The sequence below is a fragment of the Leptopilina heterotoma genome, unplaced genomic scaffold, assembly GCF_015476425.1.
Source record: "Leptopilina heterotoma isolate Lh14 unplaced genomic scaffold, ASM1547642v1 Lhet_18, whole genome shotgun sequence".
Lineage (NCBI taxonomy): Eukaryota > Metazoa > Arthropoda > Insecta > Hymenoptera > Figitidae > Leptopilina > Leptopilina heterotoma.
Genome location: NW_025110896.1, coordinates 2125078 through 2144167, shown reverse-complemented (window position 1 = coordinate 2144167; position 19090 = coordinate 2125078). Strand labels below are relative to the sequence as shown.

General features: G+C 24.0%; 1 long non-coding RNA gene across 1 annotated transcript in view; it reads left to right on the top strand.

Moving 5' to 3' along the window:
• LOC122499926 overlaps positions 1-16889 on the top strand; it is a 106321-nt gene extending 89432 nt beyond the window's left edge. Inside the window, exon 3 of the long non-coding RNA XR_006301405.1 lies at positions 16729-16889. This is a non-coding gene — a long non-coding RNA (uncharacterized LOC122499926). The remainder of the gene's footprint in view (positions 1-16728) is intronic.
• Positions 16890-19090: the final 2201 nt, after the last annotated feature.

Genomic DNA, 19090 nt, shown 5'->3' with positions numbered 1-19090 from the left:
GAAAAAAAACAAGCGCGAAAAATACAAATACAGATAAAAAATAAAAATACAAATAAAAATTGAAAAATACAATTAAGAATAAAATAAAAAATTGTTCCTGAAAAAAATTAATTTCTATTCGAATGGTGCAAGAGGAAAAATAGAGATAAATTCCAATTGCGCCAATATTTCATATTGTAAATATAGAATAACGAAAGGATAAATAGATTTTGACTTGACCGTGGTTTTTGCGAAGATGAAGAAGAAGAGAAGAAGAAGAAGAAGCATTTAAAGTTTGAAAATCTAAACTCCACGAGAAGAACTCTATTTGTAGCTCTCAAGCAACACTGCGCTTTGGCAACGTTCAACTCACTCTGTTTTTCTTTGGAATTCGAGAAGCAATTTTACTCGCACATATTGGCTAAACTGTATCACACTCTCGCGTTACGTTTATATTTGCATTTTGTGACAAAAGATCTGCTGCAGGTGGTCTTAAAACTATCGCTAAAGCTTACACGTGCTAAATACATACGTACAAGAATATCCCTTTTTCCTCCGCTGCTTTGGATTTAAAGAAACAGAAAAAAATTCTCCTTTGTAGCAAAAACAAAAAAAAAACAGAAAAATTCTTTTTTTGCAAAAAAAATCATTTTTCTGTTTTTTTCTGATTCTTTTTTTTACAGAAAAATTCTTTTTTTTACAGAAAAATTCTTTTTTTTGCAAAAAAAAGAATATATTCTTGTTTGTACCAAAAAAAAGAATCGACTAAAAATATTCTTTTTTGTAACAAAAAAAAGGAATCAATTCAAAAAAATTCTCTGGTAGCAAGGAAAAAAAATCCAAACAAAATGCAAATATTCAACGAAAATTTTATTCAATACATTTTTTTGTAAGTTTCTTTTGCCTAAGGAATTTATCGCATCTGTTTTAAAAAAAAAAAGTGGCTGAAAATATAAATATCCTATAATTCTTGTCTTATAAATTTTTCGCGTTTTCAAAAGAGAAATAAAAATTTGCATATTATGTCAGACGAGAAGGACACTGAAGTACGATTTATAGAAATAAATAACAATGACTATTTTTATTAGCATGTGAGTATTTTTACCAGTACTAATACTATTATTATTACGAACTATTAATAACAATACTATTAACAATTATTAACTGTATTTCAACAATATTTAATTATTTGCAAAATGATTTGTAACAAAATAAACTATTTCTAACAATAGGTATCATTAACTTTTTACCATTAATTTTTTTTAATTCTGGTATTTGTTATGAACTGAAATTTAGCTGAATTGTTGCTGAAATATTGCTAAACAACATCCAGATAAAAAAAAAATTTATTTTTTTTTTTTGAGTCGTAGCTGTCACATAGCCGAATTTTATCAAAATATCAAAATTTGAGGAAAAAGAGGTTTAAATTAAAATTCTTTTAATTTTATTATTTTCATAAATAATAAAAATTTCACAGAAATTCAATTATATAAAAGACAATTTTCATAAAATTCTTCTCAAGAATTCAATTATTTTTGAAGAAAACTAATAAAATTCCTCGCAGAAATTTAATTACTATGTTCAAAAATTTTTAAAAATGCCACGTCAAAATTTCAATTATCTTTAAAAATAATAAAAATCTTCTCGAAAATTTAATTATTTTCAAAAATTTTGATAGCATTCTTTGCAAAATTGAAAATTCTAATTACTTATTCAAAAACTTTCCTCAATTCAATGATTTTCAATATCTACTATTTTAATAAATTTTTCATATGATTTCAATTATTTAAAAAAAAATTGTTGATAAAATTCTAAGCAAACATTAAATTTATTATTTTCATAAATATTAAAAATTTCACAGAAATTCAATTATTTACAACTATTTTTATAAATTTCTTGTGAATTATTCAATTATTCTTTGCATAAATAATATTTTTTACCGAGATTCAATTATTTCAATAATTAATAAAACTCATAATAGAATTTTTAATTATTTTTAAATTTTAATACAATTTTAATCGAATTCATCAAAAAATGTAATTGAAAATTTTATTAAAATTCGTCGAAAAAATTAAATTATTAAAAAATTTGTTGATAAACATTCATTTATTCAATAAATTATTACATTTTTTTAAAATAATTGAATATTGATTTAAGAAATTTAATTAAAATATTAGAATTTGAAAATATTTGAATTTTAGCGAATAATTTAATTATTTGTGTAAATGTGATTGAATTTTTAGAACAAATTTTTTTAAATAATAACAATTTTCGAGGAATTTATTTGAAATTGTATTAAAAATAAATAATAATTGAAATCCTAAGAGAAATTTTATTATTTATGAAAATAATTGAATACTTACAATGAATTTTATTACAGTTTTTAAATAATTGAATTCATGTGAAATTTTTTATTTATAAAAATAATTGAATTCTTACAACGAATTGTATTACATTTTTTAAATAATTGAATTCATGTGAAAAATTTTATTTCTCTTGTAAAAATAATTGAATTCTTGCGAAGGATTTTATTAAATTTTTTGAAAATAATTTAATTTTTTTTGGAAAATTTTATGGAAATTTAAATTATTATAAAAATTCTTATAAGTTGTTGAATTTTATAAATATTTGAATTTGAAATTATTTGCAATTTTTAATTTCTATGGAACAATAATAATGATTAAATATTTATTAAAAAAAAGAATTGATTGATGTTTTCGAATAATGTTACAATGAAAAAAGTTCGTAATATATTAAAATTCGTAAATGTTATAGAACAGTTTTTTGAGGAGGTACTTCCATGTAATTTTTCGACGTGGATTTTTCTGTACGAATTCAATTTCAAGACAAAATGAACAATTTTGTAATTTAAAAGAGAAATATTAGATGTATTCTCTTATCTGGAGAACAATTTTCCTTTGTTTTTTTGTTTCTTTTTTTTATAGTCCATAAAATCGTGACACTTAGATTAAATTTTACATGAGAATAATGTGTGGGAAAGAACAGGTTTACTGCAAATTGTGACCTTGAATTGTATTTTTTTCTCTCTTTTTTTTCGCTTGGTTCAACTGTTTCAAGTTATAACATATATATATATATAGTGCGGTAATTAATCTTTTCACAGTTCAACATCAGTGAACTAGTATATAGACCTTTGTCAAGGTCCGAAGGTAGCGCAGGCATTCCCATTTGAGATATTATTGTAGAAATACGTCGGAAGTCGTATATAATTTTTCTAAAGAAACTCTTGAAATATGTGCGTTTATACACGTACACACACACCGCACCTTACCTTGTATTTTAACAAAAATAGGATTTCATAAGAGCTACATGCCACCTCAGGGCCGAATTTGTTTTTTTATCTTTTACAAAAATTCTTTATATTCTTTTTCTTTATCTCTTTTTGACGAAAATATTTCTTTCGCTTAATTGTTTTGAGTTTCGAAATTCAATTTATAAGATTTATCATAAATTTGCCATAATAATTGAAGAAATAAGTAGACAATTTTAAAAATTCAGGGTTTTTTGTCGCAACCCTGATAATTTTCTCTCACAGGAGGGTAAAATTGAATGGAAAAAGAATTTATTTTTTTTTTTTTGACGAATGGAAATAAATAAAATGAACAAGATTTTAAAAATAACAGAAAGTGTTGACTATCAAGACGAATTTAAATAAAAAAAAAAAAAAAAATGTGCGCAAGGATATCGGTTTTTTTTTCATTTAGCTTTTTTGGGGGATTTGGGAAAGAAGAACCGGTTGTTTCGAAATATTCTTGCGCTTTTATAAAACCGAGTTGGAATATAAAGAAACTGCGCGATCTTCTCCCTCCCTCTGAATGAAGAAGCCGGTGGTACTTGGCTTGTGGCCAAATTTCACGACACTCCACAGATTTATCGCGAGGAAATCCTCGAGAGTTGTGCTTTGTGTATATCGTCGATGGAGCGCGCACACCCGAGAAGCAAGGAACTATACATCTCTTTAAAAGTCACCAAATTGCGGTTAACTCGGTTTCACTTTAATTGAAACCCACTCTCAGAAATTATATATTATAAAGAGCCTATAACTAAACGAGGAGAAAAAGAAAGAAGGAAAGAAAGAAAAAAAAAGAAGAAAATCTTAATGAAAATTAAAAAAATATTTTTAAACTCTTTGCACTATTTTTACTATTTTCTATATTTAAAATTATTTTTAAATTATTTATATACTATTTTATTTTACTACTAGCATAATTATACAAATGCGTAAAATTCTTACGACCCTTGTTAGTTATAAAAATTTTCTTTTTGAAAAAATCAATATTATTAATTAGGCAACAATTATAGCGCGCTTACGCGCACGGCTGAGTTCTCACTCGCTTTTTTAAATAAAATTAGCAACTTTAAAAATAATAGAACGTACATATTTTTAATTCAAATTTTTTCTTATGAAAATAAAATATGAATTAAAATAATATTTTAATAAAAAAATAATAATAAAAATAAATAATAATAAATAATAATAATAATAATAATAATAATAATAATAATAATAATAATAAAAATATAATACTTATTAACTATATGTTATATAGTTAATAAGTATTATATTTTTCGAAATATAATTCTTCAAAAATACAATTATATTTAAAAACAATTTTTTTAGTAAAAAATTAGTAAAAACAAGTTACTATTCTACGAAATTATCAAAAAATTCGTTTTTTGATTTAAATAAAAGAAAAGAGTTTAAAATTCCCGAATAGGAAAAACTTGTTTTGAAAGAAATATTAAATAAACAAAATCTTAAAAAAAAAATAGAAACGAATTGAAAAAAAGGAAGAAGAAGGAAAAAAGTGGAGTTAATAGCGTTAATCAACCGTCCTTCCAATTCTGGTTTTCTGCTGTCGTGTATTTTTGTTAATAATCGTGCGTGTCTTAAACTTATTTTAGCGAAAGAGTATTATATGGAATGATGAATATACAAGGGCCCATAAGCAGCAGCACTTATTGAAAACTATTTCAGTCCACAATGAGGACAAGGGGATATAATTTGACAGATGCGTTAAGAATGCAAATGCAGAAACAAAACTAAATCGATTACGGTTCTCTTTTGTAAATGTATAATATACAAGACGCCTCCTCTTTAGAGCTTTTTCGTATCGTCTTTTACCACAAGAGTATATATATACATTTTTCACTCTTGGGCCTTGAGCGAAAGTATAATATATATATATTTCTCCACTGTCATGAAAGAACGATGAACGTGTTTTAAAAAGTGAAAAACTTATAATATAGACTTTTAGTCGACGTTCTCTATTCTTTCTCGTTCCCCACTTCCTCGTTCTTTTGGGACTCGAGACTCTGATTTAATTAATTAGTTAATAGTTAATTAGTTAGATTTATTTAATTAATTTAGATTAATTCAATCAATTTAGACGAATTTAATTAATTTAGATGCATTTAATTAATTTAGATTAATTTGATTAATTTAATTAATTAGTTAGACTATTCTTTGGTGCTTTTTAAAAATTTTCTATTTTTTTTTCTCCCATCGAGACTCGAAATAAATTAATCAGTAAATATTTTATTAGTTTTGATTTAATTAATTTAGAATAATTTGCTAATTAGATTATTTAATTAGTTGCAAAATTTTAGTTAGAAAATTTAATTAGTTGGAATGTTTATTTAGGTAGACTGTATAATTACATACTCTAATTAGTTAAACTTATTAAGTAGATTATTTAATAAAATTTAATTAGTAAATAAATAACGTTTTTAGATTAGTCTTGCTTTGAAAAAATTTTACATTTTAATTAGTTTACTAAAAATACTTCATTTAAATGTAAAGTAATGTAAACAAATTTCAACAAATAAATTCAAAATAAAATATTTTTTTAATTATTCATCAAAATTTAACTACTTAATGAATAAAATTTTTGGTGTTTTCAACAGAAAAGGTTTATAATTTACAAAACATTTTCGATTAGTTTTAAATTAAAATTTTTTTTTATATTTTTTCCTACGAGGAAAAAGTTGTTTCAAAACAAAAAACAATTGTTAAAAATAGAAAAAAACTTATTTCAAAATTGTTTTTGTTTGTTGAAAAAAGTACAGAATGGAGTATAGTAATTTTATTCCTAAAAAACAAGTAAATAGTAAAATAAAATTTTTAAAATACAAGACATACTAAAACTAAATTGTTAATTCATAGTAATTAAAAATTAATTACCTTTTCGAGTAGAAACAACTTTGGCTGAATGGTTTCTATTTTTAAGAAACAATAAATAATGAAATAAAAAATATAAAAAAGTTTGAAAAAATAATAAAAAAAAAGAAAAAATATTGTTGAATTATTATAATTTTAAGTTAACTACTTTTTCGAGTAAAAACAGTTTTTGAAAAATGAATATTTCTATTTTTAGAAAACGGAAAAAATGAATAATAGAAAAGAGAATAATAAAAATTTAAACAGAAATAATAAAAATTAAACAGAAATAATAAAAGTAAAAAAATAAATAAAAAAATTAAGAAGAAATAAAAATTAAAAAAGAAATAATAAAAGTTACAAAAGAAATAAGAAAAATTAAGAAGAGAATAATTAAAAATTAAACAGGAATAATAAAAATTGAAAAATAAGTAAAAATCATAAATAAAGAAATAAATCACAAAAGAAATAAGAAAAATTAAGAAGAGAATAATGAAAAATTAAACAGAATAATAAAAATTGAAAAATAATTAAAAATAAAAAATAATAAGAAATAAAAAAAATTACTAAATGACTGTAATTATAAATAAATTACCCTTTTCCAGAAATTAAAAAAAAGCTCAAAGTTCTTCTGCGTAAAACACTTCTAAATCATTAAATATCTGATTTACTTCTTTAATTATAAAAAAAAAAGAAAAAACCAAATTTGACTTAACATTATTATAACACAATTATTATCATTCAAAAGAAAAAAGAAGAAAAGAAAAAAAAATAACAGGTTCATTAACTAATACTTAAAAACCAATAAAATTTTTCTTGTCTCATAAAGATAACATGATTGCTTATAAACTTTCTCCAAAAACGGGTTTTTTTCCTTCCCTCCCTCCATCTTCGCAAACGCAGTAATTTTTTGAGCACTCTGTTTGATCAGCCCTTCATAATAATAATCTCCCGAACGTATAACGACTATTAAGAAACAAGCACGTAGAATGAAGAGACTGAAAATATTCATTTGCTAAGGGGGGTCTCTCTCTCTCTCTCACATATATCGTGTGCACTGCCGAGAAAAAAAAACACAAGAAAGAAAAAAAACCTACGCTTTCCAGATAATAATAAAAGATGCAAAAGGAGAAAAAAAATCATAATAATAAGTGAAGCTCGAATTAAACTTTAAGAAGATGGGGGGAAAACGAGCAATATTATACAGACGGGAGAATAGAGGAGAGAAAGAAGAAAAAAGACACAAAAATCCCTCTCTCCACTTTTTTTGTCTTTGAAGAAGGGAAAGAAGAAAAAAGACAAAGAAAAGGGAAATAAAGAAATGGAGAAAAAGGGAGAGAGAAAAAAGACAAAAAAGGGAAGGGGCAGAAAAAGAAGGGAAAAGAAAAAATAGAGAAAAAAGGGAGAGAGATAAAAGAAGGGAAAAAAAGGAGACAAAGAAATAATGAAGGAAAAGAAAAAAGGAGGAAAAAAGAGAAGGAAAGAAATGGAGAAAAAAGGGAGAAAGAGAAAAAGAAGGGGGGGGGGGCAGAAAAAGAAGAGAAAGGAAAAAATGGAGAAAAGAAGGAGACAAAGAAAAGAAGGAAAAGAAAGAATTGGAGAAAATAGGGAGAAAAAGAAAAAAAGGGAAAGAAGAAGAAGGACAAAAAAACGGGGGGCAGAAAAAGAAGAGAAAGAAAAAAATGGAGAAAAAAGGAAGAGAAAGAAAGAAATAGAGAAGAAAGGAGAGAAAGAGAAGGGGAAAAATAAAGGAAAAACGAAGAGGGAAAATTAAAGGAAAGAAAGACAAAAAAAGGAGAGAGAAAAAAAGAATAATAAAGAAGGAAAGAAAATGGAGGGAGAAAAGAGGGAGAGAATCGCGCGAATGGGGAGATAAACATATATATATAGTGAAAATAAGAAGTGCAAGAATTGCGCTCACTAAACGCAAGTAGGGCAAAACGACCAACCCCACCAATGAATTCTAAAAGTGGGCACAAGGTGGTTGTTTCTTGACGAAGATAAACTCAAAACAAAGCGGACAAACTTGGTCGCACTCTCGTTAATTAAATAACAACAGTAATAATTATATTAAAAACAAGAGTAATAATAAATAATTTTTTTTATTTAATGTACTGGATTTATTTATTTATTTATTTTACTTTTCCTATTCATTTTATTTTTTATTTACTCTATTCATTTTATTTTTTTATTTACTCTATTTATTTTATTATTCACTCTATGTATTTTTATTTATTTTATGCAAGTCAGACCCATTTTGGTCACTTAATCTGACTGAATAGCTCATACAAAGTTCCCCCTTAAAGACAACTATTAATAAAGTGCCTATTATTGCCCTAGATCAATAAAGTACCTATTATTGCCCTAGGGCAATAATGGTCACTTTATTAACCGCTCACAGGTCAATAAAGTACCGATTATTGCCCTAGGGCAATAATACTAATAATAGTATAGTAATAAAAATAGTAGTACTAATAATAGTGACAATAATAATTATAGTAATAGTAGTAATTGTAGTAGAAAAAATAAAAATAATAATAATACAAATAAAAAAAATAATAAAAAAGCGCTGATGCCGCAGCACAATAAGGGAAAGGGGACAACGAACTTGTACCAACGAAAATATATCTACATATATTTATGTGCGACTTATATAGATATACATATTGAGATTCTGGGTTACGTTCTGCATCACAGATTCGCAATGCGCACATATGTAAATGTCAATATACACTTGCGCATCACACACTTGCAAAAATATCATTAATATAATTCGTTTATGACAAGAACCACTCCCCTTGGTAAATTTATACCGTAAATACTGTGATGCAAATTTACTGCCTTACATATATATCTCAAATTACAATGTGAGGGCTGCTGGATTATTGTTGTTGTTTAGTTCTCGGATTCTGACTTGTGAACAACTTAAGTGAAAATTGTTAGAAAGCAAATTTGTTTTACAACTGAACTTGCAATTGTTTGTTTTTAATTGCTCGTGTAACATTTATATGAAATCAGTAAAAAAAAAAGTAACTTTATTATATCTTTTGTATTTTCAACTGATTTTTATTTAAAGTAATCTGTATTAGGAGTTACTTCTTAAAACTAAAATCATTTAAAATCATCTAGAAGTATTCGGTACTAAAAAGTATTTTTATTTTTAATCTAGATTTTTGAGCTTAAAATCAACAGCAATTTTATGTCTTAGAATCAGTTTTGTACTCTAAAATTCAGTCAATATTTGCCGATTAATGAAAGTTGTACCAAAAGTCAAGCTTAAACTAATGTTTTGTTTCAAGTTTGATTTCTTATATAACAACTTAAATTAGTTAAAATATTTACTTAATTTTAGATTTAAAACCTGAATTAAGGACTTAAAGATTTGAGTAATTGAGGATTTAAGGATTTATAGATTTAAATTTTCTTGATAAGTTTTAAATTTGAAGCTTAAAACAATATTAAATCATTATTAGGACTTAATATTCCACTCTCAAGGCTAAAATTCAGTTAAAAATGACTAAATATTTCTAATATCAACAGTTTTAGTCCAAAATAATCAAATTGGTTTGTAAATAATCAAATTGTAAAATTCACCAAAAATAAGATCAAAATAGTTTGAAATTGATAAACTATGAATAAAACACAATTTTAAGCTCAAACTACGGCTAAAATTGAGACAAGTCTTTTAAAGGATCTTCTTTCAAATTCTTAAGAGATTTTCCTTTGGTGTGAAAATGGAAATAAAATTGACTATAATATATAATTTCCAAAGTGGACACAAAAGGGGACGGGCTTTCACCTTTTGTGTATTTATATGTATATGTGCTGCAGGTAAGAAAACCGGTAGCCAATGCTTTTAGTGTTATCATTTAATCTTGCATACCTTCTTATTATACTATATCGTATATACTGTATAAGTATATTTATATATACTAGGGAAGAAAAGAAGAAAATATTCTCGAGAAATTTTTCCTGAATATATAAACGAACAACATGCACTTGTAATTAACCATCAGGATACAAAACATACGTATACATACATACATATTTATTCGCAGAAGAACCGCAAAATTCCAAAAAGTCTTGTAACATATATTTTATTGCGTCGTATTTCGATCCGATTTTAAGATGCGAAATTCTCAGATGTTTCGCTATGTGAGTACTTTGTTGAGCTTGGAATTGCCCAACGCATATATTTTATTGAACTTGGTGGTTTTTGTTTTCGTTTTCTCTCTCTCTTTTTTCTTTTTTCTTTTCTTTTTTTTTTTGGTTGGAGATTTGACTCTGCATTTTTGAATGTCGTGTGGTTAACCTGGTGTATCTTTTGTTCTTGTGTACTATATAGTGGAATTTCTTTCTTGCTGTGCCTATTTTTCCGGTAATTATTCACATTTTCTTGTTATTTTGTTTTTGTTGTAGGTGTTAATGCTTTAATTTTTAGTTCGCTGTTTATTTCTAGTTTCTTTATTTTTCTTCATTCTTTATTTTTTCTTCTTTGTTGTCTTTCTCACTTATTTTAGTTTTTATGCTGTGTAAATTTAATTTTCCTTGTTATGCAAATTACAAAATTTTTTATTTTTAAATATAAATTTTTTAATTAATTTCATAATCAAAATTTAAAAAATTCACTTATTAAGTATACAAAATTAATTATTAATGTTCATATTTTCAAAAATTTTAATAAAATTTCACGAAATAGTTCCATTATTTTTTAAAATTTTAACACATTTCGAAAGAATTCAATTTTTTCTAAAATTTTAATAAGTCCTTCGAAAAAATTCAATTATTTTTATAAATAGTAAAATTCTTCGCAAGAATTCAATTAATTTTATAAATAGTCAAAATTCTTTGCAGGAATTCAATTATATTTTCAGAACAATATTTATTGAATGCCTCGAATGAATTCAAATATTTTCAAATATTTCCTAAAATTTTAATAAATTCTTCGAAACAATTTTAACTATTTTTATAAATACTAAAATTCCTTGAAGAAATTAAATAATTTTTAATCGAATTTAGATAAAATTACACGAAAGAATTTAATTATTTTCAAAAATCCCAATAAAATTCAATTTCAACAAGAATTTAAAATTCTCTAAAAATAATTCAATTAATCTCAAAATATTATTTTAAAAAATTCTATATACAAATTAAATTACTTTCAATGCAATCTTTAAATATATTTGTCAAAATAATTGAAAGAATTCAATTATTTTCAAAAAATAATCAAATTCATGTGAGGAATTCAATTATTTTGAATATACTTAATTTTAAAAAAATTCTTTAAAGAAATTCAATTACTTTTTGAAAAAACTTTAATTGAATTTTTCGAAAAAATTTCATTATTTTTAAATATTTATATAAAATTCTTTATTACAATTTAATTATTTCTTTAAATTTTAATAAATTCTTCGAAATATTTCAATTATTTTTATAAATCGTAAAATTCTTCGCAATAATGCAATTATTTTTTTAAATCCTTTACAGAAATTCAATTCTTTTCAAAACAATTTTAATAGAATTCTTCACGGAGAAAAAGGAATTGTTAAATCTACTAATTAATTGTTAATATAGAACTAGCAAATCTGATTTGTTGTTGCAACAATTTTTTTTGTTCTACAAACAAATTAATTGTTATCACAACAATTTTGATTTGTTAGGAGAACAAAAAAACTGTTTCAACAACAAATCAGATTTGCTAGTTCTATATTAACAATTAATTAGTGGATTTAACAATTCCTTTTTCTCCGTGTTCGAAAGAACTTAAATTTTTAAATATTAACATAAAATTCATTTATTTTCTAAAATCTTAATAAATTCTTTGCAATAGTTTAATTATTTTTTTAAATCCTTTCCAGAAATTCAATTCTTTTCAACAAAATTTTAATAGAATTCCCTCGAAAGAACTTTAATTTTCAAATATTAACATAAAATTAATTTATTTTCTAAAATTTTAATAAATTCTTCAGAAAAATTCAATTATTTTTATAAATAGTAAAATTCTTTGCAAGAATTCAATTATTTTCAATACAATTTTAATAAAATTCAATTACTTTCAAAATTTTTAATTAAAATTATTAAAGAAACTCCATTAGTTTAAAAGAAAATTCAAAGAAATTCTTTAAATGAATTTAATTCTGATTTTTAAAAATTTTAATAAAATTCTTTGAGAGAATTTAGTTATTTTCCTAAATAATAAAGTTCTTTGAAGAAATTCTATTATTATCAAATTTTTTGATAAAATTCTTTGCAACAATTCGATAATTTTCAATACATTAATTTTAAAATTAAAAATATTTGAAAAGAAAAATTATAATTCTAGTTTGTTTACTTTGAATTTTTGTTCGTTTACTTTTAATTTTCCTTCGTTTACATTTACTTTTCATTGTTTACTTTCCATTTTCGTTCGTTTACTTCTAATTTTCATTTGCTTACTTTTAGTTTTCCTTCGTTTACTTTTAGTTTTCTTTGTTTACTTTCAATTGTCGTTCGTTTACTTCTAATTTTCATTTGTTTACTTTTAATTTTCTTTGTTTACTTCCAATTTTCGTTCATTTACTTCTAATTTTCATTTGTTTACTTTTAGTTTTTATTTGTTTACTTTTAGTTTTCTTTGTTTACTTCCAATTTTCGTTCGTTTACTTCTAATTCTCGTTTGTTTACATTTATTCTTTTTTTTACATTTAGTCCCCTTTCTTCACTTCTACTTTTCGTTTTTTTCTCCAAGTTCCTCTTTTTTTATTCACTTTTGTTTCCTCTACCCTCTTTCTCCTTTTTTTTTCTCTCTCCAGCTTTTCTTTCACGTAAATTTCTCTCTCCTTTTTCGTTAAAGTAAACGATCCACAACTTGTCACTTTCCCTACTCTCTTTTTCAAGACTTCTCTTATCTTTTTCCCCCCTTTTTTTGAGATTAGTTCACTGCGTAGTTTGCACGTCGTTTTCTCTTTCTTAAGTACGTTCGCATATGGAAATTACTTGCTCTTGTATGTATATATATAACGCTCGTCCACGCTTCTTCAAAGAACAAAGAACTACACGACGAAATATTATGCAAATTTTCCAAGATTTTTGTCTTCATCAGTAGGCAAAAGGCGTTTCAAGTCTTTTCTCCTTCCTAATGATGAAGAAAAAAAAAAATTTCATGTTCTTTTTTCTATTTTATTTTTATCAATAGGGTTTTAATTAAAAAAAGGAATTGTCAAATTAACAATAAAAATTTGTCGGTGGTATTATCCCAAGTGTTGTGTCTACATTTTTCTTTAAAAAAAACATTTATCTGGTTTTTTTAGTTTTGAATATAAAATATATTTGTAGGAAATCCCTTACAAATGGATAAATCTTTCGATGCGGCCTTGGCACATTTAATTTTTTTTTGTGTCTACAGATGCGCGCTGATGTTTGTTTTATTATTTTTATGAATATGATTTTTTACTTTTCTTTACAGTTTTCTCTTATTTTTATTTTTAATTTTCTTTTCCCCTTTCTTTTTACTTTTCTTTTCAGTTATTTCTATTAATTTTTTTACTTTTCTTTTCAATTTTCTTCTTCTTCTTTTTACTTTTCTTTTCTCTTTTCTGTTTATTTTTTTAGCCCTCTTTTCTTTTCAGTTTTCTATTAATTTTAATTTTATTTTTCTTTTCCCATTTCTTCTTCATTTCCTTTATCTTTTTAATGTAAAAACGAAGAATTCTTCATCAGGATCCAATCTTTTTTGTTTTTTTTTCCTTCGACGGTGATTATAATAAATAAAGATCCGGGGGAAATGTGATTTTCCATAGGTACTTCATAAACGGAGGAAAAAAAATTTCTTTTGCGTCATACACCTGTTTAATAATTATTATTTAATCTGGAGTTTCCCCTTTCAAATTTCCAGGAACAACTTTCACTGTACGTACATAAATACTGACGATTATTTTTGACCATTATTCCACGCAATAAATTATTCTAATTTCACCATCTTTTTCCTTTTCTTCGATTCGGGAATTTCCCTCGAAGTGCGGTATATTAAATCTTACATCCGTTTTGGTATAAATGCCAAATTGATATGTTTGCATCTGTTTATTTTTCCAATAAATATTGCAAATATAATATTTCAATATTATAATTTAACTTTATTATTTATTTACTTAATAAAATTTAATAATTAATAAATGAACAATTACTTTAATAAATATATAATTAAACAAGAATCTAAAACTTCAAATTGTTAATAAATTAACTTTTTCTATCTTTAACCAAATTTTTGGAATTCGTTCATTTCAAAGTTCAAAACTTACAATTTTTTAACTTTTAAATGAACGAATTTTTTTGCCCATTTAACTATTTTCAAAAATTACCATACTGTTTTTTAAATTACAATTTTTTTTCAAAAATTGTCATTTTTAAACTTTTAAATTAACGAATTTTTTTGCTAATAGTAATATTATGTTCCTAAAGCTTTGTACGTTCAAAGAAACAATATTTTTTTTACTTATTTTAAATTCTTCTTTTGTATAAAAAAACAATTATTCTGTATAATTAGGAAATTAACTCTTAACTCTAAATATTTAATTTGAGCTATTTTCCTTTTTTATAGTAATTGTTAAGCAAATATTCAAATAGAAAAAAATTTTGTTCATTTGATAAATTTTTTTTTAAATAAATATTTAATCAAGTGCTATTATTATTTCATAGAAATTAAGATTTTCAAAAAATTTCAAATTCAAATCTTTATGCGAAATTCAACAAAACTTATAAAAATATTATTATTATATTATAAAACATGAAGATATCGATCACTCCGAGTCTTCGACTCGGAATGATTGATATCTTCATGTTTTATAATAATTTAAATTTTCATAAAATTTTCCAAAACAAAAATTAAATTATTTACAAAAATTTTAATAAAATCCTTCGCAAGAATTCAATTATTTTTACAAGCAATAAAATTTTTCACATGAATTCAATTATTTTTACAAGCAATAAAATTTTTCATATGAATTCAATTATTTAAAAAATGTAATATAATTCGTTTTAAGAATTCAATTTTAATCAAATTTTTTAAATGAATTCAATTATTTTTAAAAAAATATAATAATTTATTGGATGAATGAATGTTTATTAAAATTGAATCCTCATAAAGAATTTTATCAACAAATTTTAAAATAATTGAATTCTTTCGACGAATATTAATAAAAATTTTAATTACATTTTTCTATGAATTCGATTAAAATTATTTTAAAAATAATTGAAATTCTATTATGAGTTTTATTATTTATGAAAATAATTAAATCTCGATAAAAATTTTTATTATTTATGCAAATAATTGAATTATTGACAAGAAATTTATAAAAAGTAAAAACATTTGTAAATAGTTGAATTCCTGCGAAATTTCTATTATTTATGAAAATAATTTAATGTCTGCTTAGAATTTTATCAACACTTTTTTTAAATAATTGAAATCTTTTGAAAAATTTTATTAAAACAGTAGATATTGAAAATCATTGAATTGAGGAAAATTTTTGAATAAGTAATTGAAATTTTGCAAAGAATGTTATTAAAATTTTTGAAAATAATTAAATTTTGTAGAAGAATTTTATTATTTTTAAAGATAATGGAAATTTTCACGTGGCATATTTAAAAATTTTTGAACATAATAATTGAATTTCTGCGAAGAATTTTATTTCATTTGAAAATAATAATTGGATTCATGAAAAGAATTTTATTATTTATGAAAATAATGGAAATTCTGCCATGAGTTTTATTATTATGAAAATAATTGCATTCCTAAAAACAATTTTATAATTTATGAAAATAATTGAATTTTTACGAAGGACTTTATTTAATTATTTTCATAAATAATTGAATTCTTGAGAAGAATTTTTATTACTTTTGAAAATAATTGAATTACTGGAATTCATTGTAATTTTTCCAAAATTCAATTTTATTCGTGTTTTTAAATAAAATTCTTATGTAAATTAATTATTTTTATTAATTATTTTTAATAATTAATTTAATAATATATTTAAAATTGAACTAGATTTCAGAAGAATTTGAATTATGTTAAAATATTTTTAAAATAAAAAACTTGCAGAATTTCCATGGAAACTCCACGGAAATTCCATGTAATTTCCAGGGGGTATACTGCGATGGAATTTTTTGACGGGCTAATTTTCGTGGGCTAATTCGCAAATAAATTTTTTTCTTCCTTCTTTTTTTTCTGCACAAAAACATTTGAATGAAACATTTTTTTTTTATAACCAGCACACTATTTAAGTGAAATGAGTGTTAAATTTTATAAATGAAAATTCGGAGAATCGAATTATAGAGTTAGGGGACAATATGTCAGTGTACACGAAACGATGCGAAACGGTTTGATGAAACCTGCTTGGCTAGCAGGCAGTACGACCATTGCACGTGACTTGGTTACATATTGCTCTTCTTTTTTTTTCTTCCTCCTTCCCCCCCCCTCTCTCTCAGTTCAAACGCTCAATCTTTATCTCTCTCTCTGCATGTAATCCTTACACATTTACACATTTATGCGAGAGACAATCTCTTATGTGACCAATGTCTTTCTATATATGTTTCAGAGAGATGGGTATTACACTGACAGACAACACATATTTCAAGGACCAAAGAAGAGAATGAGGAGGAGGAGGAGAAGGACCAAAGAATGCGTGAAATGACTACAATAAAAATTGGAAAAGACAGGTCAGTTTTACAAAAAACTCTTTTAAAACCGCAACTGCGAAGGGAAATATTTTTTTCTTCTTCTTCTTCTTACAAGAGAATTTTACACGCCCACTATATATGAGGTATAACAGTAAAATTCGTTTTTTAGCGAGAGGGTTAATTTTTTTTTTTTTTGCAAAATTAGAGATGAAATCGTGGAGAGTTGGGGGTTTTTTTTTTTTTTTTTGGTGCCCAGTTGGGTCAAAGTTCGCATTGAAACTGTCACTGTCAACGAGGTGCAGATGCGAATTGGTTATTTTTAGATCGCGAGCCCCTTAAGAGAGAAGCGGTTCTGTTTATAGGAAGAATATATCCACTATATAGTGTTCGAACAACACTAATATGTGGGCTTTTGGAAAATTAGAATCTAAAGATTCTTTGTTCACTTTTTCAGGGCTCGGATAGTGCGACTTTTTCGACATTTCTAAGGAAATGTGTGACTTTTTTCGACTTTTTTGTGAATCGACTTTTTCAAGATTTTTTTTAGTAAAATGTGACTTATAAAAAATTGTTATAAAACATGAAGACATCGATTGATCAGAGTCTTCGACTCGGAGCAATAAATGTCTTCATGTTTTATAATAATTAAAAATGACCGAGTGATAAAATCATTATTTTATATTATAAAACTTTATAAAAAAAAATTTTTTTTAGTTTTTTTTTATGAAAATAATTGAATTATTGGGAAGAAATTTATAAAACATTAGTAGGCAATTGAATTTTGCAGAAGAATTTTGATATTTACAAAAACAATTGAAATTTTGAGGAGAATTAAAAAAAGAATTTTGAAAATAATTTAATTTCTGCCAAGAATTTTCTCACTTCTGAAGATAATTTAATTTTGCAAAGAATTTTATCAGAACTTTTGAAAATAATTAAATTTCCAGGATGAATTTCATTATTTATGAAGATAATTAAAATTTTGACGAGAAATTTAAAAAAAAGTTTCATTATTTATAAAAACAATTTAAATCTTGCCAAGAATTTTATTAAAATTTTTGCAAATAATTGAATTTCAGAGAAGAATTTTATTACTTTTGAAAATAATTGAATTTCTAGAATGAATTTTATTATATTTTATAAAGATAATTGAAATCTTGACAAGAATTCTTCTGCGAAGAATTTTATTACTTTTGAAAATAATTGAATTTCTATGAATGAATTTTATTTATAAAGATAATTGAAATTTTGACAAGAATTTTATTAAAATTCTTTGCAAATAATTGACTTTTAGAGAAGAATTTTATTTCTCTCAAAGATAATTGAAATTTTGAACAGATTTTTTTTAAAATGTTTAAAAATAATTGATTTTTGCAGAAGAATTTTGATATTTATAAACATAATTGAAATTTTGAGAATTTAAAAAAAAATTTTGAAAATTATTTTATTTTATGCGAAGAATTTTCTTATTTCTGAAGATAATTGAATTTTACAAAGAATTTTATCAGAACTTTTGAAAATAATTAAATTTTTATGATGAATTTTATTATTTATAAAATTTTGACTAAAGATTTTTAAAAAATTTTGAATATATTTGAATTTCTGTGAAGAATTTTATTACTTTTGAAAATAATTGAATTTCAGAGAAGAATTTTATTAAAATTTTTTTTAAATAATTGAATTTCGGAGAAGAATTTTATTATTTATAAAAATAATTAAAATTTTGCTATGAATTTTATTAAATTTTTTAAAATTTTATTCCGGATTGTTTGATGTTAATGTATCTGTTGTCGAGAAATGTGATTTATTGACAATTTTGTGTTTTTTTTCTAAGATTTCATGCGACTTTTTTCCGACTTTTTCGGAAATTTTATGCGACTTTTTGTGACTTTTGTTGTAAATTTATGCGACTAAAGCGACTTTTTTTGAGTCTTAAAGACGATCCGAGCCCTGTTTTTTCTTTTTGCTTTTTTTGTCCCTTTAATTCGGCTTTTTTTCTTCTTCACTTTTTAATTTCCCGTGTGGAAAAGTGAGGTGGGCCCACGGTGGGTCCCAGGTGGGCTTCCCAGGTTCTAGGTGGGTCCCAGCAGGGATGGCCCAGGTGGGCGATTCCTTGGCTTGTAACGGTGAATCCAGCCACAGCCCACCTAGGAAAAATCCAGCTGGGGCCCATAGATTTAGTTTTCATTCAAATTAATGAATAAATTGTTTATTAATAACAAATAAGTCGAATTATAAATAAATAACGTTATTATTTAACGATTTTTACTTTTTTTAATG